Here is a 23,731-nt window from a genome sequence, read left to right on the forward strand (position 1 = left end):
ATTTAAGGAAAACCGACGGTAAAAGTTTAAAACAAACATGGAGGAAAAGCCAGTAGGAAAAACCTCGTGGTAACTCACTGAACGGCGCATGCGTGCACGCGATTGCATAATAATACGTCGGAACACACGGCCTACGACCGTTTCCGCGAAAACGGTTCGTATGGCAAAATCCCAACCGAGTAAAAACTAATCACAGCGCTCGGATTTACCTCAAGACTACTTGGCCGTATGAAACTATCAAAGTGACCCTATGGGGGACTCATAGATATATTATGCAGAATACAATTGTTTATTTCATGCGGTCAAGTCTAAGGTTAAAAAGTAAACGTGATATTTAATTCTTATACCCCCTTAACAATGAGTAAGTTCTTAAGAGGGAATAGTCGGTAGTTCACATTTCGGTAAATGTTTATCCCACCTACTTGTCCAGCACAAAATTAGCCGTCATCCCTGCAACAATAGCTTCACCAAACATTGATAAGGTACATGTCATCGGTGCCATGAGGTAATTTTTATGAAGCAGAATACAAATTAACATTTGAATCAGTGTCCGAACGATTAATATATCGTGTTTCGATGAATTGTTGTGGAAATTTTGGTAAAAAGTAGAAAACGTTTTTCAAAGCACTTTGAATGGATAATTAATGGCTATTGTTTCGAGACAAGGGCTACTTGAATTTAAACTGATAAGAACGTCTTGGGCTGAGATTCGATGGCCCGAAAATGTAGGCAGGGTAAATCATAGATCACGAATTATGCATGAACCCAAGAGGAACATAAATGGTTTAAATGGAGGCTTGTTTTAAACAATAACAAGGCGACACCACAACATCGGGAGCTACATTCCCTACACTTTGCGAAAAGTCATGAGCTACTTAAACGTGCACCTGCTCTTTTGTACAGAGAAGATGCAGCAGACGGGGCCTTTTGTGTTAATTGTCCTTCTCTAAGAAGACTAGAATGTCTAACCCTTTGCAGATGTCATAGCATAAGTAGCGCATGCTCCTGAGTTATATCAAGACCCTGAGTGTTAGTCTGCCCTGGGGCTTGAACCAGACCTCTAACCTTAGACCTCGGAGCTAAAGTCGCCCAGGAGCCATCAAACTCGCCAAATTGAGAAGCACTCTGTTTTTTTTTACTAGGTATGAACAGACTATCCTGCAATTGTCCTGCTAGTGCTGTTGATATTTTACAGAGTCGCATACTAAGAAATGTTATGTTTACAACAATGAGTAGTGGAAATATGATAGTTTTGTTGTCTTTATTTGAAAATGATGTGGTGTTCCAAAGATTTTTGGACGATTGTAGTTTGCTGGTGCACGAGGCTAAGAATCAAGGAGGTAACAATGTACTAGAAGGAACGAGAATGGTGATCATGACGAATGGTATAAATTAACATACCTTCCAAGGCAAGTAATGTAGCGGCCGAGTTCTGATTTTGGACGCTTGCGGCCAATTTTCTTATTTTGGAAACTGGTGTATGATTTTTTTCTCTTTTTTCATTTAATTTTGACGGTAGTGTCTGATTTTTGACAAAGGGGCCGATTTTTCGATTTTGGACAGCAAATGATCAGTTATCCAAACAAGTCAATTATCCTAGACTCCAAGCACGCCTCCAACTAGACCAGCGGTGGCCAAGAAGAAATGAGAAGAAAACTCACTTGTGATTTCAATGGTGAAGTTACAAGTGACATTGTTTCCTGATTGGTCCATTGCATGACACAGAATAACACGATTCTTTTATTGAACGATTGAGGAGGTTGGTGGATTTGCTGATCATGAGTTGTCCGTAGCAACCGGTTTCGTGCAGGTAACCGACGATAAAAATTTTTCTCGTTCAGCATAAGATGACATGGGGTTTTTTGGACATGTGACACCAAACGTGAGAGAGAAAAAGATCTGGAATGGAAAAGAGTTCGTTAGTTTCAAGCGAAAGAACAAACATAAATCAAGCTGACATATCACCTGATGTCAACTCTAACCTGACCTTCGTACAGAGTTTTAGTATTTTTCACAACAGAAATGACGCATGGAACACTCATCGATTTCCCAATCTTTAAGCTCGCAATTAATTTATTTTTATCAGCACTTGCACAAAATATCTCCTTGGCTCGTTATCAAAATGGCAGAACCTATTATCAGTCGGGTCGAATACTGGCTTGGTTAACGGGAACATAGAAAAGGCTTTCAAATCTTTCCCGAAATAATTTTTAACTTGAAAATAACAGTTTCCCATAAAATAATGAACAATTAAAACTTATGATCACACGAACACAATAACATACGCGAAAACGTTTATCGGGGGCAAAAAGCTCAATATAGTATGAAGGTGGCAAGTTATGGGCAAACAAGTTGTGTACACAAAACTTATTGAAAAGGACTGCTGGACACAAAAATAAAAACTGCGGACGTAACACAAAGTTCGTACTGATATGGAAACCAGAAGAGAACTTAAGTTCCAAAAAACATGGTTAGGTAGTTATTTAAAGCCCTCTCTACTCAATTATTTCTTAGAGGGAATTTTCTGTGTAATAATAATGGTCTAGGATAAAATATGGACTGGACTGTTTTTTGGACGATTTTTTGGACGATTTTTTGGACGACTTTTTTGAACGATTTTTTGGACCATTTCATAAGGGGGGCGGCACACCTTTAGTACTCAGGGAGGAGTGGGTGCAGTCGAGAAGTACTGAGGGAGGGGTTGGGAAGAGTTTTGTTACTCAGGGAGAGGTGGTAGGTGGTTGTAATTGTAAACACTACTGGTTCATGGAGTTTTTACTCGATCGTACAGGTTATTTTAATCGGTTTTTCGACTGCCTTCAATCAAAATGTTTTCGCTGGGCCGCGTTGTTTCTTTAATTTATAGTAATGCGAAAATGCCACGTATACATTGGACGTAAATTCTTATTGAAAATATCGCGTTTACGATCTTTTACTGTAGAGTTACTAGTCTGGCGTAGGTTATGCGTGTGCCTTTCGAGTCGACTTGTGCACCATCAGTTTTCCTTTGGGTATATAGTGTGTAATTACCAGATTTATCTATCTTCTTTTTTGTCATTGAAGTTATCAGACAAGATCACGAGATTACCGGTCCTTGGCCCTTGATTAGAATTCACAAGCACTATCGTAATTTTTACGTTTGTACGTTTACTATATGAAATCATTTTTGGTACAATCGAGTGTCTCGAGTGCATTTAGCGGGTTTTGATTGTTTTTAAACAGGCGCGCGGAAGAAAGTTTAGTGGTGAAAAATAAAGAAAATAGAGTGTTTATGTCTCGGAACTGGCATAGGGTAAAATATGGACTGGACTGGACTATTTTTTGGACGATTTTTTGGACTATTTTGGACGAGTTTTTGGACTATTTTGGACGAGTTTTTGGACTATTTTTTAGACTTTTTTTGGACAATTTTATAAGGGAGGAGGCACACCTTTAGTACTCAGGAAGGAGTGGGTGCAGTCTACAAGTACTGAGGGAGGGGTGGGGGAAGAGTGTTATTACTTAGGGAGGGGTGGTAAGTGATTGTAATTATAAACACTACTGGTTAATGGAGCTTTTATTCGATCATAATAATTGTTGATTGTTTTTTAACTGGCGCGCGGAAGAAAATTTAGTGGTGAACGATAAAGAAAATAGTTTTTATGTCTCGGAACTATCGGTCTGATAGTTGTTCCTTGGAAATCTGATGTTCTTAAAACTAGCATATTTGCCCGAGAAACTTCGCTTCTCGGGCAAATATTTCTTTTAAGAACATCAAATTTCCGCGGGGCAACTAACAGCTGATAGTTCCTCGACAGAAACACTCTATTGTTTAACTAGGTATTTCGGTGTTGTGTGAAATTCTGTGATCTCGTTTGATAAGATCACTGAGAAAAGGAAGATAGATAAATTCACTACTAACATACTCTATACACAAAGGAAAACGTAAAGCAACTGATAGGGCACACACAAGTCGACTCAAAAGGCACACGGATAACTCAACAGGGAAGGATCGTAAACGAAGTATTTTAAATATAAATTAAAGTCCAGTGTTTACGTGGCAGTTTCGCTTTCGCATAACGGAAATTCCGATATCTCGTCTGATAAAATGAATGACAGAAGGAAGAGAGATAAATCTGGTAATTACACACCGTATACACGTTTTTCGAGGTGTGCGTTTTCGAGGTCTGAGAGAATTTTGCTTTGTACGATTGTACCAAAAATGATTTCATATAGTAAACGCACAAACATTAAAATTGCGATAGCGCTTGTGAATTCTATATTTACGGCTAAAGTCAAGGGCCAAGGAACGGAAATTCTGTGATCTCGTCCGATAAGATTAATGACAAAAGATAGATGGATAAATCTGGTAATTACACAAAGGAAAACTGACGGTGTGCAAGTCGGCAAAAAGCACACGCATAACCTATGCCAGATAACTCAACAATGGAGGATCGATAGTAAAAGCGATATTTTCAATAAGAATTAAAGTCCAGTGTTTACGTGGCATTTTCGCTTTCGCATGGCTAAAAATTTAAAGAAACGCCGCGGCAAAGCGCAAAATGTTGATGTAGGAGAAGTCAGTCGAAAAACCGATTAAAATAATTATCAGGATCGAGTTAAAGCTCCATTAACCAGTAGTGTTTACAATTACAGCCACCTACCATCCCTCCTTGAGTAATGACAGTCTTCCCCCACCCTCCCTCAGTACCTGTCGACTGCACCCATCCCTCCCCGAGTACTAAAGGTGTGCCTCTTCCCTTATAAAATGGTCCAAAAAATGGTCCAAGAAATGGTCCAAAAAATAGTCCAAAAAATCGTCCAAAAAATAGTCCAGTCCAGTCGACATTTTACCCTATGACGGTCACCAGTGTGTCGCCGTACCCGCGACCACAGTGTGAAAAAAATGAAAAAGATTTTGTTACTCTTACTTAGCAAACGACGAAGGGAGACGTGATTATTTAGATAACGCTGAACATGCTGCACTAACGACACCTTTTTTCGTTTCTTCTTCGTACCCGAAAAGCAAAGGTCGAAAATATTGTAAATGCAGAAATTGAAAGAAGATCAAAGCGGTCTACAAAAAACATTATAGCAACTAAGACAGTTTTATCGCCGGAAACGAGGAACTGGACGAGAAGTCGCTTGATGTTAGAAGGGTTTAAAAGAACAGTAATTCTTAAAAATAATTAGAAATATTATGGAAAAAATCACTTAATAAGGTTTTTGCGACATCATGTCGCCGTTAGCACATGATTACTGCAATGGGCAGTTTGCAGTCAGCTATCGCTGCCATGAAGGTTAAATGAGGGAGTTATATACAAACCTATGGCTGATGCAAGGAGAAATTTCTGATACGGATGCAGACTGCTTGAGTGAAGATTACGGGCGCTGGGATTTCAACTGGAAACGTTCAGTTCATTTGATTCTTTCGTTTTCTAAGAGGAGAACATTTGTGAAAGATTTGATGCCAGTGCCTCTCAGATATTTAACAAATGGTAAACACCACAGCGTACACTATTGAGTTATGGATGCACGCGGGAGGTTGCTAAGCACGAAAGAAGCGTAAGAGTAGCTTGAGGCGATAGCCGAGAGCGACTCTAGCTTCTTGAGTGCTTAGTAAACCTCCCAAATGCATCCATAACTCAATAGTGTACGCTGTGGTGTTTACCATTTGTTTTATAACATAACATTAATACATTGTAGCTAAAGAGTTCCCTTTTATTTGACAAATCTTACGTGACCAGAAAAAACAAGCGCGCGCGGAAAAATAGTCTTTGCATTTGCTCACGTCAGCAGCGTACACCCATGGGCAAATGGGGGACGCTAAATTGACCAATCAGAGCGCGCGCTTTACTTTGGTTATGTTATAATAAAAAATGAGCTTGTCGCCATGTTGATGAAAGTGAATGGATAGAAAAGTAGCGACAGATTACTTGGTTCTAACTTAGTGTTTGATGTTTTGCACCTGACCTTTCACAAATGTTGAATGCATTCCAGTAATTTTGAATCGGAGCACTTTCAGATCGAGTGTTGAGAAACCAAATCAAGGAATTTAAAACAGCAAATCAGAAGAAAGGAAAGTTCCTAAGAGCCAATGAGAACTAAGAGTGAAATTACGACATTCGATTGAAATTGCTCTAAACGACAAATACAATGATCTTATCCTTGATATTTTCACTGTTATTGAGCTCCTGGACAAAACTACCCCGCTCTCATCTCTGTCTCAGTTGAAACTTCCATCACCTCGATAGCGCGAAACTAAAAGGTATCCAATGTATCTTTCACGTTAGTTCACCTCCTGAAAAGCAGCCCCCGCTTCTTTACATGCGACATCTCAGCCAAAGGAATTCTCCATGAAACACACTAAAATGTTACATACCTCATTTGTAAGGTTAAGCCTTGAAGTATGCCATCATTTCCATGCTAAACATCTTAACACTAAGAAGGATCTAAACAGTCACTGAATCTTTTTAATTGTTTTTTGTTTTAGCTTCAAGGCATTTACAATCGAGTTGAAAGAAACTTTCTATTCTAATCATTATTTCAATATGTATCTTAGAGAAAGCCCGATTTTGATCCACTTTTTCCGTCACACAACGGTGCAAAATCAATGTTGCGTGACAGAGAAAAAGCGTGACAAGAGGACTACGATTGCGCTCCATGCTGTCAAAAAGGCTGCTCAATACCGTTTTAAATATTGTATATACAATAAAGGATTAATCAAGTATAACAAATACGTTGATATCATGTTTCGAAATAAAGAATCAACATAACTGAAAATAAATTGAGCCGGTTAATAAACTCTTCAACCTCAGTCACTAACATCTAATTTCCCCTTACAATATCACTTCTAAATCAAACGCTACGGTTATGAGTAAAAAGAAAATGATCTCAACTGAATGAAGCTCTGGATTGTAAAAAAAAAAATTTCTTCGCGTCAGTACCATCACTAATGTAAAGCACACAGTATGGGGAACATGCCTACCGATGTTCAGGGAGCGTAGAGGGCTAAAGGAAGTCTTCCTTGAATCTCCCAAGATTTTCTACAATCTAAATTTGTGCATAAGTGGGATGATAGTGTTTTCCATTGTTGATATAAAACCTTGTTGACGCAGTTCTCAAAATTTGGCTGAATTGAAGATAGCGAAAACGAAGTTTAGCTAAAGAAGGGCAAACTGTTGGTTCCACAACCGGCCGACTGTTATTCAGGTACAAGCTACAAAAAAAATTATGAGTTTGGTTACGATATCTTTCTACTAGCAAACATGGCGATCAAACATGGCGGTACACACACACACACAGACACACACACAGACACACACACAGACACACACACAGAGACACTCACACACACACACACAAACCATAATTGCATCGATCTTTCTAACACTAAATACCTCATCTTCGTTTACGCCAAAAGAATTAAACTTCAAAAGATCGTTTTTGATAATTCAAAGACAGTTTGTCTCACAATTTGTGGCAGGTGTAACTTGGGGGAGGAGAAAGGGGGGAGAAACTGCCTGGAAGGGAGGTAATCTGGTACTCTCTCCTTTTTTCCCCCTTCCTTTCCCATCTCCTATCATATCTACCTCACGGAGTAATCTGTAATCTTCGTGACTTTCGATGGTCTAGCATTTAAATACTCAGGCATTAAAGGGATACTCTCCACCAAATTTTAACATTTAATTAAAATGTAGATATTTTGCCAAAACAACTACTGGAAGAAGAAAAAGTTCCCTAAAACCTTTCATTCGATTGAAATCCTGGTGCAAAAGCGCGAAACTCACTCAATTCAATGACCGGAAGTTGAAATGGCTCCTAGTTAAAGATAGCCTGCGAACAGGCTCCCCGTGTAATCAGACGTGGGGACACAGAAACCTTCCCCTTCCTTCCCCTGCTTCGCGCCCTCCAAGCCGGGAGCCTGTTCGCAGGCTCAGTTAAACACGTAATCAATGACGTAATAGGAGAACTGAAAAACATACGAGCGATCGTACTGGAGTCCAACTCTAGAGATTCGAGTTTTCCTTTTCGGATTCATGGTCGGTGATCAAGAGTGCAGACGCTCAAGGAACTGAACCATATATGTGTTTGAGCCTTAAGACAGTGAGGCTAGTTCTGACTCCTCGAAAGAACCAGATTAAGCCGATCCATTCGAGCGATTACGAAACAGACTGGTAAGCGATTTCTCTGAGTTACAATTTTCGCTTTTCGGCGAAATCTCTTCGTTTGTCACTTCACAAAGTGAAGTGATCGTTAGATTTGAGAAATGCAGCAGTGTTTGGCCTTAAAAATGTAGGACCTAAACTTTATTAGACCGGCATTTGTTTTTAACACAATAAAGCTATTCTTTCACTTTCGCTGCACGTGTTATGTAAATCTTAAACTTGCGTAATTCCTCATTCTTTTACTTCTTCTTCACCTTCTTCCTCTTGATCCAAATTTTCCTCCTCACTCTGAACCGGGGTCGACGTAATAAACTCCTTGAGCGAAGTGCGTTGTGTGCTTTTACTCTTTACTGGAACGGACGTCTGACAACCTGCCAAGTTATTTTAGCGTGCGGTTTGGTTACTTTCTTCGGGACGGCCAAACTACTGTCACAACAGATTTGTATTTTTATGTATTTTCAAGTGACTAAATTTTCCTCTAGCGGTACGACTGCTCCGAGATTGCACAGAGAAATCTTTCCCTATTTTGGGAGTTTGGGTGCTGACATCTTGAGCTTGGGGTGAATGCTACCGATGCAAAACCTAATTGTTCGGTAACTCTCTTTGGAAAGGGAGAGCTGTTCATTTTCTATATGTGCATCGAGGATCTGGAACACGCACCGGCTAAATGAGTTGGGTTATAAGTTTGAAAGAGCTTTTTGCTACATTTTTCATTCAATGAATACAGGTTCATATTTGATATTATAGATGCAAGGCTAAAAAGATTAAGAAAAGTTATTAAAATGCTAAAACCAAACGTTTTCGGCTGTTTGTCATCATCAGGGTTGAAAGTGTTGACCGTCTGTACATACATATATATCTTATGTGATTCCCGATGGGAAAAGTTTGAAGACATAAGAAATGACTTGTTTGTTCAAACTGGGGTGGAACTGTTGGATCATTAGCCCCTCGACGATCCTACGCTTGTGGAATGTTTCTGCTGAGGGGAGAACGCGCCAAGTGAAAGAATGTGATGGATTTTCCCGCAAGTGTTTTGCAGGTTCGGAGGTGTGAGTAGGACAGGTCTATATTTCTTTTACAGGTAATACATACCCCTTTGCAGTTTTCCATTTTCTGTATGCTCCACGTAGTTGTTGTCGATTTTGTTTTGATAATCCCGCGCTCGTGTCACCACTTGTGAAGATGAGAGTTTTTTTTTCGTCCTCGAGCCTTTGTTTCTTTTTTACAGGCGGATTAATATAAAAAATTAAGGGAACAGCATTGTATTTTAGAAAGGGCTTTCATCTTTAAACCCATAGATTTCGCCAGAACTGACTGTTCCTCAAAAGAACCTGCAGTGAAGTAGTGAATGCTGCACAGACGGCTAGAGTTTGTTGGGTTCTCAAAATCGGATCGCGTGTTTTTCATGGCTCTCATCTATAACCTAGCGAGATTAGGATCTTCGGGTCATTTATGAAGGCTTACTCCATCGCTACGCGTATTGGAACATCCACTGGCCACACGTCGTTGCGGTATTATTGTATTTTTGGGGTGCGTTTTTTATTGAAGAAATCTCGATGCTCTTGTGAAAGAAATCTCAACAGAAGTTAAATGAGTTCTCCCTTCTACGTCACTTCCTTTGGGGGGGCAAAGCTCTACGCTCGAACCACGCGTTGAGAAAAGTTTCAAATTTAAACGAAAACAACAAAGGATTTACCCTTTTTTTCAAAAGATTTATTTTTATTTAAGTTGTTATCCGTCTTTTCTCAAAAATTCATCACAGGCGAGAGAGTATCCCTTTAAGCTTGAATTAACAAATGGTGAACGGCATAGCGTATACCATTGAGTTATGGATGCACGCGGGAGGTTGCTAAGCACGAAAGAAGCGTAAGAGTCGCGCGAGGCGATAGCCGAGTGCAACTCTAGCTTCTTGAGTGCTTAGCAAACCTCCCAAGTGCATCCATAACTCAATAGTGCACGCTGTGGCGTTCAGCATTTGTTTTATAACATAACATCGATACATTGGAGGAACAGAAGTCCTTTTATTGAGCTACATCGCAAAAAAAAGTTTTGTGTAGTCTTACATGACAAGAGAAAACAAGAGCCGACCAAGGATAACATCAGAAGCAGAATTGCCTCCACTATACAATCAACGTCACTAAATGACAGCAACTTGACTAAAGACGAACAACGCGCACTGAAACGACTGAGAAACGACGAGAACATAGTCATCCTACCAGCCGACAAAGGACGAGTTACTGTTGTTATGGACAAAACTGACTATCACGACAAAATGGACGCACTAGTTAACGACAAACGAACCTACGAAGAACTCAAACGTGACCCAACTCCTGCACTTCAACGTAAACTCAACAGTAAACTACTGACACTCAAGAAAACGAACGCCTTTGACACCCAACGGTACTATCGACTGAGGTGCTCGGTACCGCAGCCACCGAAACTCTACGGTTTGCCGAAACTACACAAACCTGGTTTCCCGATGCGACCTATTGTTTCTTTCTGTGGCTCTCCCACATACCAACTATCCAAGTACCTGACGACCATACTACAACCGCTAACCGACAAATCCAGACATAAACTACAATCCACTGAATACTTCATTAACGCTACCAAGACTGTTGAGATACCTGACGACTACAAACTAGTGTCATTTGATATGAAATCACTGTTCACAAGTATTCCACGTCAATTGGCATTACAATGCACTGAGACTGCAATCCGACAATCTACTGACCCACTACCGCTACCGACAGACGACATTATGGACTTGCTAAACATTTGCCTAACGTCTACTTACTTTCAGTACAACGGTAAACACTACAAACAGTTACACGGCACTGCCATGGGGTCTCCAGTTTCTGTTGTTATAGTAGAAATTGTGATGCAGAACATCGAGGAACGCGCCCTTTCGACTTGCCGACAAGCGATACCGCTTTGGTTACGTTACGTTGACGACACCTTCACCGCCGTTCGACACGACGAGATTGACGCATTCCACCGCCACCTTAATGAACAAAACACTGACATACAGTTTACCAGAGAAGTCGAAGAAAATGGCAAACTTCCTTTTCTAGTCTGCCTGGTAAGCCACAACGACAATTCATTACGGACGACAGTTTACAGGAAACCGACACACACCGACAGATTACTAGACGAGTCATCCTACAACCCTACATCACACAAAGCCACAACTATCAGAACTCTAACACGACGCGCACAACTAGTATGCGACTCGACAGACAGCTTATCCGACGAGAACAAATACCTTCACCGTGTTTTTACGAAGAAAAACTACAACAACGACTTCATCCGACGAAACACTCACCGACCCACTACCACTACCGAAACAAACGACAGCGCAACCCCTACGACTACAGCAACCATACCGTACATAAAAGGCATGTCTGAAAACATCTCGCGCATCTTACTACCCTTCAATATCCGCGTCGCCCACAAACCCATCACCACACTACGTCAGTTACTAACCAACGTTAAAGACAAAGACGAACCGAGGAACAGACAGGGAACGATTTATAAGATCAATTGTTCCGACTGCCAAGCCTCCTACATCGTTGAGACTGGCAGAAACCTCACAACAAGACTGACTGAACACAGACGGGCGACGAGGAAAGGTGATGTTAGCAATCACATTGCTGAACACCATCGACTTACCAACCACAACATTGACTGCGACTCTGCGCAATGCCTAACCTACAGCACTGACTATTTTCAACGACTGACTCTGGAAAGCTGGTTTACTAACTTAGAACAGACTCCCCTAAACAGATGTCAACAACTACCCTCTCCATACAAACGACTCATTCACGACATAAACATCACAAACGACCAAAAAAGAACGACCTAACTTTACCGACAGATCGAAACAGACCAATCACGACCGACTTACGTCACTTGAGTCTTACAGCCAATAACATCACGGCAAAACCAACCGATCATTTCACACGACCTGGAATAAGAACATTCTACTGACAACAATCATTCACTTGACTATGATGATGACTTCCGCACAGGTTGTCGAAACGTCAGTCACTACCACCGACAACAGTCCTTCTCAGGACTACACTCACCCGGACGATCAGACTACACCTTCACATGTTACCCCCGGGTTTAAACCATTTACTGCGAGAGAAAACAAGCGCGCGAAAATTCATTCATAACAAATAACTGCACACCAGCAACTCGATAAAGTTTAATCACGCTTCCTGAAATACCCACCAAAACCCTCTTTAATTTATAATCTCTGAATCCAGCAACCGGTGAAAGAGTTCAGCAGAACTATGAACAAACTGTGGTTGTTACAATATGCCATTGCATATTGCAATTAGTCCATAATTGTTTAGATCGTTATTCCCAGTACGCAGCACTCTTTTATTCATATGTAATTAGCTATAGATTGGGCTAAAAATTATTATTCATAGCGAGTGGGAATGTTTTGTATTTAAAAAAAGCGGTTAGGACGCGAAATAAAATTTAATTCTCATCTCTAAGAAAGGTTGTCTTGTGACGATATATTTCTTCATGCCGGAGACGGAAACCACATGAGGAAACAGTGGTGTTTACCATTGTTTTATTAACATAACATTGCAACATTGTAAGAAGAGTTCCCTTTTATTTAACAAATCTTACGTGATCAGAAAAAACAGGCGCGCGCGCAAAAATAGTCTTAGCATTTGCTCACGTCAGCAGCATACACCCACAGGCAAATAGTAGATGATGAATTAAGCAATCAGAGCGCGCGCTTTGCTTTAGCTATGTTATAAATGAAAATGGAAAAATCAATAGACGAAACTTCTAAATATGTCTCTTACGACTTGTTCCGATACCAGTGATGAAAAAGAATAAACTTTCGACAGCACTAGCATAACAGCTTTCACAAAAACAGTATTTTCAAATAAAATTGCAGTTTCTGTGCTATCTTTAAGCCCTATAATAAAAGCAACAAAAATGACTGGGATTTGCCACACACGTACAGTGCGAGTAACCATTCTAAGCAACAGGGGCTCTCCCACTTTACGCGAGCGCACCTGCCCTCTTGTGCCAATTCCATAGTCTGTGAAACTATAACTAAAATCCATTCGACCGTCAACCCTAGGAAACACAAAACGTTTGTATGTAAGACTGAGAAATTAATACTTGTGTCATCATAATGTACGATCCACACAATGGGGTGAACAGCGGAGAAGGCAATAAATGCAATGATGTCATTTACTTAAAATTTACAAGTCTCTTTCAAAAACATGGGCCATCTTATGTCAAAAGCCCTCTGTACATAACTCTATCAAAACGATATGTAGCACAGAATTTCAGCTTTATGTTGCTTAAAGTATTGAGAGAATTTAACTGTACATACAAAAATCATGGTAATTGTACTTTTTGTTGTTATCTAAAATTCAATTCTCCCTATATACAATTTGGTGTTTGATCAATTGATACCTAGATAGATAGATAGTTTATGCGTAAAAAAAAGAACTTGCAGCCACTAAGCTGAATTGTGTATTTACAATGCAGTGTAAAATCAGATACAATGAAATATATGAAGTTCATATATTTTGAACTGCGGTATTAGACACATACGGTGCACGATCCTCGTAGTAGATAGCGCTATTTAAGCAATAGCGAAAATCAGACCTGAAAAAAAATCAGGCCTGTACGGGATTCGAAGCACTGACCTCTGCGATACTAGTGCAGCGCTCTACCAATTGAGCTAACAAGCTTTCACACGTTTATTACAAATCAACTTAACGGCCTGCTCCCAATTGGCTCCCAACAAGTTTTCACAGGTTTATTACGAATCAACTTAACGGCCTGCTCCCAATTGGCTTGTTAGCTCAATTGGTAGAGCGCTGCACTAGTATCGCAGAGGTCAGTGGTTCGAATCCCGTACAGGCCTGATTTTTTTCAGGTCTGATTTTCGCTATTGCTTAAATAGCGCTATCTACTGCGAGGATCGTGCACCATATGTATCTAATACCGCAGTTCAAAATATATGAACTTCATATATTTCATTGTATCTGATTTATCACTTTCACGGGTTTATTACGAATCAACTTAACGGCCTGCTCCCAATTGGCTTGTTAGCTCAATTGGTAGAGCGCTGCACTAGTATCGCAGAGGTCAGTGGTTCGAATCCCGTACAGGCCTGATTTTTTTTTCAGGTCTGATTTTCGCTATTGCTTAAATAGCGCTACCTACTGCAAGGATCGTGCACCATATATACAGTGTAAAATATAATATAATTGCCAACGAGCAGCTGTGGCCAAGAGGCGGCAGCATTCTAGAGCCGTGTGTGCATGAGCTGCAGGGAGAAAAAATCTCGATTTTGCGCAACATAAGATTACAATAGAATTTTCGTCAGCCAATCATTTTGCGATTTGTAAATGTGACAGAGTTATTAGACATATTTTGGAATAAACTAGAGGCCCTTATTCCAATCATTTCGCGATTTGTAAATGTGACAGAGTCACTAGACACATAGTTTGGAATAGATTAGAGACTCTTATATTTCAGTATTTTTCTATATTTTATCGTAATAATTTTTCTACTTTTAGGATACGACCTGGTGATCGTTTTGGAATGCAGTATATCATGGTGTTAAACAGATATGCGCAAGTTACGCCTCCTTGTAAGACGTGATTTCTCAGGCGCCGTTTTACTCATTTTCTTAGGCAAAAATTATCTAGCTTGTTTTCAGTTGATATAATTATCACATCTCGATAGCGAAACAAGTACAGGACGTCCTTACCGCGCGCTGCAATTCGGAAGGGCGAAGTTTTGGCAACAAGTTGCAGAATCGAATGTTGTCCTACGCTTTTTTGTTTCACATAAGTAGAGGCTGTTTTAGTTAGTTCTTCAGTCAGTGGTTATTTTGGGTAACATTGGAAATTAACATACAATGTCCAAACTGAAACCATCACAGATATTGTTTCCTTTAGAAACAACCATTATCTGAGTAAACAATGTCTTAATGCAGCAATTAATATATAGCCAATTGCCATTGAACAATTGAGGCTGCAATAGTTCGCTGAACACGTTTTCGTTTTGTTATGTTTTTTTTTGTCCTGTTTCATTACGCAAAAGCTTTGATATGATGCAATTGACTATGTAAACCATGTCTTCCTACAGTAATCCAAATAGAGACAATGGTCATTGAACAGGTAACAATGGAACATTTTGTTCAACATGTTTTTGTTTTGATATACACGATGCAGTTGACTATGTAAACCATGCCCTGATGCAGCAATTCACATAGAGACAATTGCCATTAAACAGTTAACAATGCGACATTTCGCTCAACATATTCTTGTTTTGTTATCTACGATGCAGTTAAGTATGTAAACCATGTCTTAATGCAGCAATTCACAATTGCCATTAAACAGTTAACAATGCAATAGTTTGCTCAACATGTTCATGTTTTGTATAGGTATCACATGATTTCGAGTGCAATTTGGAATAAATTAGCATGAGTAAATTTTTTCAAAGACTAACAAAATTCCATGAGCCCGTAGGGCAAGTACAATTTGTGGTCTTTGAAAAAATTTACAAGTGCTTATTTATTCCAAATTGCTGGAGAAAAACATGTGATTATCTATTAATAATATGCATGAGAACTACGAGGTAGCTTCTCATAACTACGCAGAAGAAGAGCGCGCACATCACGTGCAAAAATAATTTATTCAAACCCTGCAAGTGACATTGACCTTGACATTGACCTTGACATTGACATTGATCAATCATTCTGACCAATCAGCATGTCTGATTTGTTTCCTTCTTTGCACTGAATTAACTCTCTTCTGCACTGAATTAACTCTTTTCTGCACTTAATTAACTGAAAACAGCATTCATCTTAACCAATTAGAACTGAGAAATTTTTTCTTGTATATTTAACAATTATTCCACGAGCGCGCGTTGGATATGAGATGGCGACGATAGTCAACGAGGCGCCTAGCGCCTCGTTGGCTATAGTCATCTCATATCCAACAAGTGCGAGTGGAATAATTGTTTTCTTAAAAACGTTAAATTAAATTATTAAATTTTATTAAATTTTTAGCTCTCTTTTAATTTTAAGTTGACACATACGCTTACCATATTTGTAGATTATGGTATATTGGCTGATATACCATAATGGTTAAGCCAATAAAAAGTCTTGAATTGCATTATCCAGTGATCTAGTTTTTAATAATATTATATATATATATATATATATATATATATATATATATATAATAAAGTTCAATACAACTACTAAAAACCTTTGTATTGCCAAGTAAGTTACTTTATTTTCCCAGAGAAATTATTAAGTCTGAAAAACCTAATGGGAAAAGGTTAAAAAGATACTGGTAGCTGCAGCCGTAAATGATGTCATGATGAATATAGAAAATTCCAGATATAAGCCCGCGCTCGTGCTTTTAAGAAATGCCTTCGGATTTGTTTTTACAAACGACTTAAGAAGAACAATCAATAACAAAAGTAATTGAGAAGAAACTGCTGTCGACTGGTTGCTGTAAATTTCTAAAAATTAAACACAGTTCTTTTAAGATTATACAAATTTAAAAAATCTGAGCGCTAAAAATAAGCTTAAGGATTCGAAAGTTATTAACATCTCCTACAAAATGGTATTTAAATTTCGATCTAAATGTTAAGATTGTGTCTTCCTCGTTGGCACCTAGCGATAGGTACTACTAGTATAGTACAGTAATATCTAAAATAATATCTTGTAATAGTGAGTATAATATAATGATAGTAATAAAGTCTTATATAAATAATATTGTTCAAAACTGGATCATTGGATAATGCAATTCAAGACTTTTTATTGGCTTAGCCATTATGGTATATCAGCCGATATACCATAATCTACAAATATGGCAAGCGTACGTGTCAGATTAAAATTAAAAGGGAGCTAAAAATTGAATAAAATTTAATTTAATTTAACCGTTTTAATAAAAAAATTATTCCACTCGCGCCTGTTGGATATGAGATGATTATAGCCAACTCGGCGCTACGCGCCTCGTTGGCTATCCATCATCTTATATCCAACGCGCGCTCGTGGAATAATTGTTAAAATTCCTATAAATATAATGAAAGCTTGAACTGTTAAATTATATACGTCATCGATCTCATTTACAAAACTCACCAAGCACTAAAGTTCGTTGTTAAAACACGATCTTACTAAAAAACTATTTTTGAAACGCCTGGTCTTTTATTTGGAAATCGCAAAACGCCTTTTGCGCCTAAGACTATAACACGACGGCCCTGATGATTGAAGCATTTTATGTAAGCGATGAGCCGGGTAATTAGCAATCGAGAGGAAGATCTATGGTTTTTCTTTCTCTTTTTAAAAATAAACTATCTGTCTATCTATCTATCTCAACCTTATTCGAATGTCTTCTTCTAGAATGTTCTGATTAAAGACCTTTTTTCAGTACGGCATTGTAACAATCATGAAGTAAAAAAACCAAAAGAGTACTAACTGAGCCTTTCACCGGAAGGAAAATTTTTCACCGAACAATTTAGTATTTAGTTTACCTAGAGTTTACATGTACTAGTTGATATTTTACTTTCTTCAGTTTTCTTTCTTTCTACTGTTTACATGTACTAGTTGATATTTTACTCTCTTCAGTTTTCTTTCTTTCTACAGTTTACATGTACCAGTTGACGTTTTACTTTTTCTTTTACATGTAATTTATTGCTTGCTCATGAACTGATCAATTAGATTAAACAGAAACTAACTACGTTTTCTAATACAACTACATGACTTGTATATTCTGTATAAAAAATGGCAATGAAATGCATAAAGAGGACCTATTGAATCATGTTCATTAATGTTTCAAACCTTTTTCTTTGACCTTCTTTCTCTTTTCAGCAATGAAGATGATTAACAAAAGAACAAGGGCTTCAACAACGATACCAATAAAAGGCCACAAAGGGCCCAATGGATCTGTTAAAACAAAACAAAAAAGCAAACAATAAAAAAACATGATAACATTGACGGGTCAAACCATTTGTTGAACAAAACCTACAGGAGGCTGAGTGACTCTTTAGGATTGTGATACCTCTAGTATAACTTGCAATCACATATTATGTTGTTGTAAGAAATGCCATCATTCAATTATATTTTGAATCAAATGAAAGCAACTGGGATTTCAAGAATCGTAATTCTCATGTTAAAATAACCAAAAAAGTATTAAATAAATATAGATACTGATAATTATAGTGATATTGATAATGCTCAAGATGATGACAATGATAATAATGGTAAATAATAAATAATGGTAACATGACCAAGTAGATTCCAATTGGGTCTGTAATCGTACCAATGATTAACAAAATCAGACAAACATGCAGAGCAGGAGTCTGATTTGTCAATCACAGCTGAAAAGTAAAGCTGTAAGTACAAACATGGTTGTTGCTATGGTTACTGCAATTAATTTTGTCATTGGTGGATATCTAAGCTGAGTGGACCTAGTATGATTAGCTGCTTTAGCTGTCTGATTACAGCCAACCCTGTAAAGGAATAATAAGTGAAAAATAAAGCAACAAAAAGCACTGATCCCATTTGAGGGAATTGCAATGGCTATGATCACACTAATAATAATGATAAAAACAACATTACCTGTTTGCTACTACACGTAAATGCAGCTAACAGTGATAATTCTGAGGAAAACATAATTGTACATGTAAACCAGGACATAATCCTCTGATCCCTAACAGTGACTTAAAGTGCACCTGACCCCTAAATTTTTTTTTCACTTAAAAAAAATGTTCCTGCTTTGGTGAGTATTTCCTCGAAAAAATTGTTGGATTTGGTTAAATCCTAACTTTTTTATGCCCTGTTGAAGTCGAGATATGAATGGACCACGACCGCGTAAATGGGCATCTGGGCAGAGTAGACTTGTGACGTCACTTCGAGAAGACGCTCAAGGAATTCTCAGCCAGTGGTTGACCTGCGAAAGCCTTTCTAGCACTAGATTCATTCTGCGGCATATTTGCGACCAATATCGATCTAACCTTCCAAACATAACCTGTGAACTGTGCAAAATGGCGCGAAATACAGATTGTTGGGTTCTCAAAGTGACGTCACATTAGTCGCCAGACTCTTGATCCTTGAAACGCTGTCGTGAGTCAAAATGGCGGTGATTTTAATGCGATTTTCCATACTTCACCGGGACACAAAAATTTAAGGATTTGGCCAAATCCAAAAATGTTTTTGGAAGGGATACTCACCAAAGCATAAAGATTTTTTTAACACGAAAAATAAATTTAGGAGTTAGGTGCACTTTAAGCATCTACACATAGAATGTAATTTTCCCCTTACAAGACCACCCTGAATCAAACATCAAGGTAATGAGAATTAAGGAAATGATCACCAACTAAAGATTTTCTTGATTTTTCGACAAATTCTCTTCGTCAGTAGAAAACGAAATATCTACAGAAGAGAATGAAGAATCTAGATGTTGTCAGTCAGTTGCTTAAAGTGTTAAGCAAATAAAATGATCAAAACACACGTAGAGCCTCACCTCCGACGCCCAGAATGAATCGCTGGCATTTGTCTTCTACATTTTGGGAGCAGTTCGAAGGAAGACAACAATAATAATATCAATGATCAGTATAATCCACTCCAGACACGATCAGAATCGATGGGCCAAATGTGTCTTGATGAATCTTGTAGTGTCCACCTGATCCATCTGACAGGAAACACAGCCAAGGTAAAGTGAGACAAATTCATTTCCTCTAGAACAGATAATTTCTTAGTCTCCCTCGCAGCCGTTTTTTTCGGATGTCACGCAACGCTCTCCCAAAAGAACGGCTGCTGACAACCGAACTACATTCCTTTCTCCGAATTGGCCAATCACAGCTCGGGTTCCATTTTCAGGAACCTTTTCGCATCAGACTCACCTTTTGAGACTCGTCCAATCAGATATCGTTTTCTATCGCGATCCTCGTGTGGAAAACACAAGACAAATGGCGGTGCTTGAAGCAGCTTTTCGCAAAGCGTCGTCAAAGTTCCAAATTCTCGAGCTTAAAGCTCACCAGAAGCTTGCAATTAAAAGAGTTTTAGTCGAGAAAGAGGATGTTTTTGCTGAGTTGCCCACAGGATCCGGGAAATCGTTAATAATTATATCAAGCACTCCCGCTCGTATTTGAACATGTTACCGATGAAAGTGGTCATATTATTGTTATTGTCGTTGCGTTGTACCAATGTGCGGAGACACTCGATAATTCGGGCCGATTTCCTGTACCGGTGATAAGAAGCCAGGAACATAACTAATCGGGTTCGCTCCAGCTAGCAGCGGACTGGCAAATGAAGAAGTACAAGTAGTGTAGGAGACGTTGGCCGACCTAAATTGCAGTGTTCTCGAAGCTTCGCCCGGCTTAATGACGGAAAGCACGTGCTTTTTTCCTCCTGATCTCCATCTGTAGGTCGAAGCAAGCGTTTAGCCCTTAGCCTAGATTGAAAGGCGTCTTGTATTTCCTTTTGATTATTGATGTAATTTACTGTCTCTTATATACTCTGACTTTTGTAATCTGTAGTAACCTCTTGAAATAGTGCGAATAAAGAGTTTCAGTTCAGTTTTTAGCTTCTTCTGCTTTCTCAGTTGCTCGCTGAAACTTTAACAACCGCTCAAACAATCTAGCGTCCGTCTCGTTGGCGTAGCAGTTGACGTCTATGGTAAGCGTAGATTTTATAATTTCAACGAAATTGTGAGAAGTTTTCCCAAAAATATATACTCTATCTTTACCAGGGTACAACGATGAACATGTGAAACATTTCGAGCTCTCATCGACAAATTTCGCCAGTGTTTCTCCCAACATCCACATTTTCGCGTGAAACCTTACGTCATACAGATTTTCTGGTATGTGATTGGTCTGTTCAATAGACCGCGACCAAACCGCAAGGACAATGAGAAAGGAATGTAGTTCGGTTGTTAGCAGCCGTACTTTTGGGGGAGCGTTGCGTGACATCCAAAAACAAACGGCTGCGAGGGAGACTAATAATTTTTCTGACTGTTTCTGTTTTATCACAAAAAATAAATAAAGATAATAAATAACTTATACTGGCAGATGATGACGAACCCACAAAGATTGCGTTGAATTGTTTTAATAGGAGCCCTTGATGAAATGAGCATCTTTAAACCTTACTTATGTAAACCTGAACACTGTCTTCATTCTGCTTCTTCACCTTCCATTCTACCTCCAGAGGAAATCCTTTTGGAGCGCACTCAAACGACACAGTGCTTCCTTTAGAAGCCTTCTCAGTCCTCAATGTCTTCCTTTGGCTTGGAAACCAAGGTGCAACTAGAATAAATCAATGACCAGGTAACACTTGAATTGTCCAAGTAAGGGGTGCAATCTTGGATTAACAACAAGACATACACGTACATTTACCCTGGTTTACAAAGAAAAAATGGTAGATAGAGATCGAAATACCGTCTATGTACAGTACATGTAATGTAAAAATTGGGCCATTGAAAGTTCATCAGGAAACTGCTAAGTAGCCTTAAAATTATCTGATCTCTAAGGCTGAATGAACCTTCCCAGGTATGCTGTACCAAGGAAAATGTCTCAGCTTACCAAATGCTTTCCCTTCTACTCCCGGAAGTGACTGCAATGTAACCTCTCCATACAAATTTAAAACTCAGTCTATTTAGCAAACAACTGAAACAAGATGTTTTTTCTCTTCTTGTGACAAGCGTTAATGAAAAAATATCCTGGGATTACCAGGTTCATACAAAGCAATTTATCAGTTTAAAGGTGGTAGCTATGATGTAATTATAACAAATTCTCTAAAATAGCTATCGCCTCCCGGTTAGCTCAATTGGTTAGAGCGGCGGATTGCGTTGTGTGGGAAGTCGAGGGTTCGAGCCCCGGCCGGATCAATACTTATGGTCTTAAAATAAGTAAGGAGAGTTTGCAACCTTTCTATAATCAAAAAATGGAAAGATATTCTACTCTTCCTGGATAAGGACGAATAAACCGTAGGCCCCGTCTTCTGCAGGGTTAGGGGTAGGAGACGTAATTTCCCACGCACGAGATCTCTGTGTGGTGGATGTCCTCCCCTGAGTGGGATGGGTGGGTGTTGGCCCTGAAAAACCCCTATGGGGAGTGGTCAATTAACCATGTATGTATGTATGTATGTATGTATGTATGTATGTATGTATGTATGTATGTAGGTATGTATGATGAGAGACTTAGTCATTTCTAATCAGATAATCAGATCCGGGTGGAGGTATTTCTGGAAATATAAAACGGTGTTTTCATCTTGGGTACTTTACTTTCTGTTTAATAATGGTATGGCTTTTAAAAGTCAGGGTATTACAGAATTGATTGAATGTTTATCAGCCCATGCAGATTCATAGTGCCCATACAGAATGTACAATGCAGCTCTTTTACCCCTATAACCAAGACAGAATTTTGTTTTTATAATATCAATACAATATCACACAGACAAGTCATGAGAAGAAAGAAAAATATCAATTAGGGGATTGTTAGTTGATCCAATAGTAAATTGACCGAAGTAACAGCAGAAAAATTGAATGGCAGACAGTAACAAGAATTACAAATGAGATCTTGCAAGTGAAAGGGTTCAATTATGCAGACTTTTAAAAATGTGGCCCAGGTTTCTTCAGTTTGTTGATTTCTTGTACCACACATAATGTACAATTAATGTACCACCACAGTTAAACCTTTAATATACTGCTACGAGTGACCAAGACAGAATTTCTCTTTACAATATCAATACAAAATCAAGCAGACAAGTGATGAGAATAAACAAAAATGTCAATTAGGGATCATTGGTCAATCCAATACCAATTCAATCGCCCGAATTTAATTCGTACGCATGATATGGCAGACAGTACTTATGAGATATTTCGAGGGAAAGGGTTAAACTCTTCTTAAAGAGCTTCTTAAAAAAAAATATGTACTCCTTTGTTAAGGGAAAACAGTGTCTCTTTCCATTTAAGATGACTGCGTCATCCAACACCTCACATGTAGGCTTGTTAACCTTACTGGAATCTGGTCGCAGAGCGTTGACGCTTGTATGGATTTGTGGCGTACTTGTTAAGGAGGGCGGGGTTACCTCTGGGAAGGCAATGTAGCCGACTTCTTGGGCTGTTTCTCTGCCTAGAATGAGATACCCTCGAGCGTCAGTCACTTGACAAGTCGCCATCTGTGGTCGTTGTCTATCACCAGTATGAATCGCTATGGTACAAGCCCCCAGGTTCGCCACAGGGGATTCACCGTACCCGAATATTTGTATAGAGGTAGGGGTAAGACTCTTGTCTCCAAATAAGGATTTGTGTAGATACAATGGCATTACGTTGCATCCTGCGCCTGTGTCGATCTCGCATTCAACCTCATATATGGGTCCTCCACTTGCAGTACTTAACCAAAGAGGCTTGATGTGCTTGCTTGAAGTATCATTAATACTCTTCACATGAAAAGTCTGAATATGGTGAAACATTGTGTGTTGGCTGTCCTGTAGTACGTGTGGACCGAACATCATGTGGTAGTCCTGAGGAGAATCACGAATTGAAACGTTATTGGCACTGGCTTCTGTCTGCGGT

General features: G+C 39.0%; 1 long non-coding RNA gene and 1 pseudogene across 1 annotated transcript; both read right to left on the reverse strand.

The window, feature by feature from the left end:
- LOC148731419 (uncharacterized) overlaps positions 1-23,731 on the reverse strand; it is a 387,633-nt pseudogene that overhangs the window by 326,918 nt on the left and 36,984 nt on the right.
- LOC148731437 (uncharacterized) lies at positions 12,719-18,643 on the reverse strand. Its single transcript, XR_016001670.1, has 2 exons — positions 17,998-18,643; positions 12,719-13,256 (listed from the first exon to the last, which is right to left on the reverse strand). It is a non-coding gene; the product is annotated as an uncharacterized LOC148731437 (long non-coding RNA).

Source organism: Stylophora pistillata, chromosome 5 (assembly GCF_964205215.1).
Source record: "Stylophora pistillata chromosome 5, jaStyPist1.2, whole genome shotgun sequence".
Lineage (NCBI taxonomy): Eukaryota > Metazoa > Cnidaria > Anthozoa > Scleractinia > Pocilloporidae > Stylophora > Stylophora pistillata.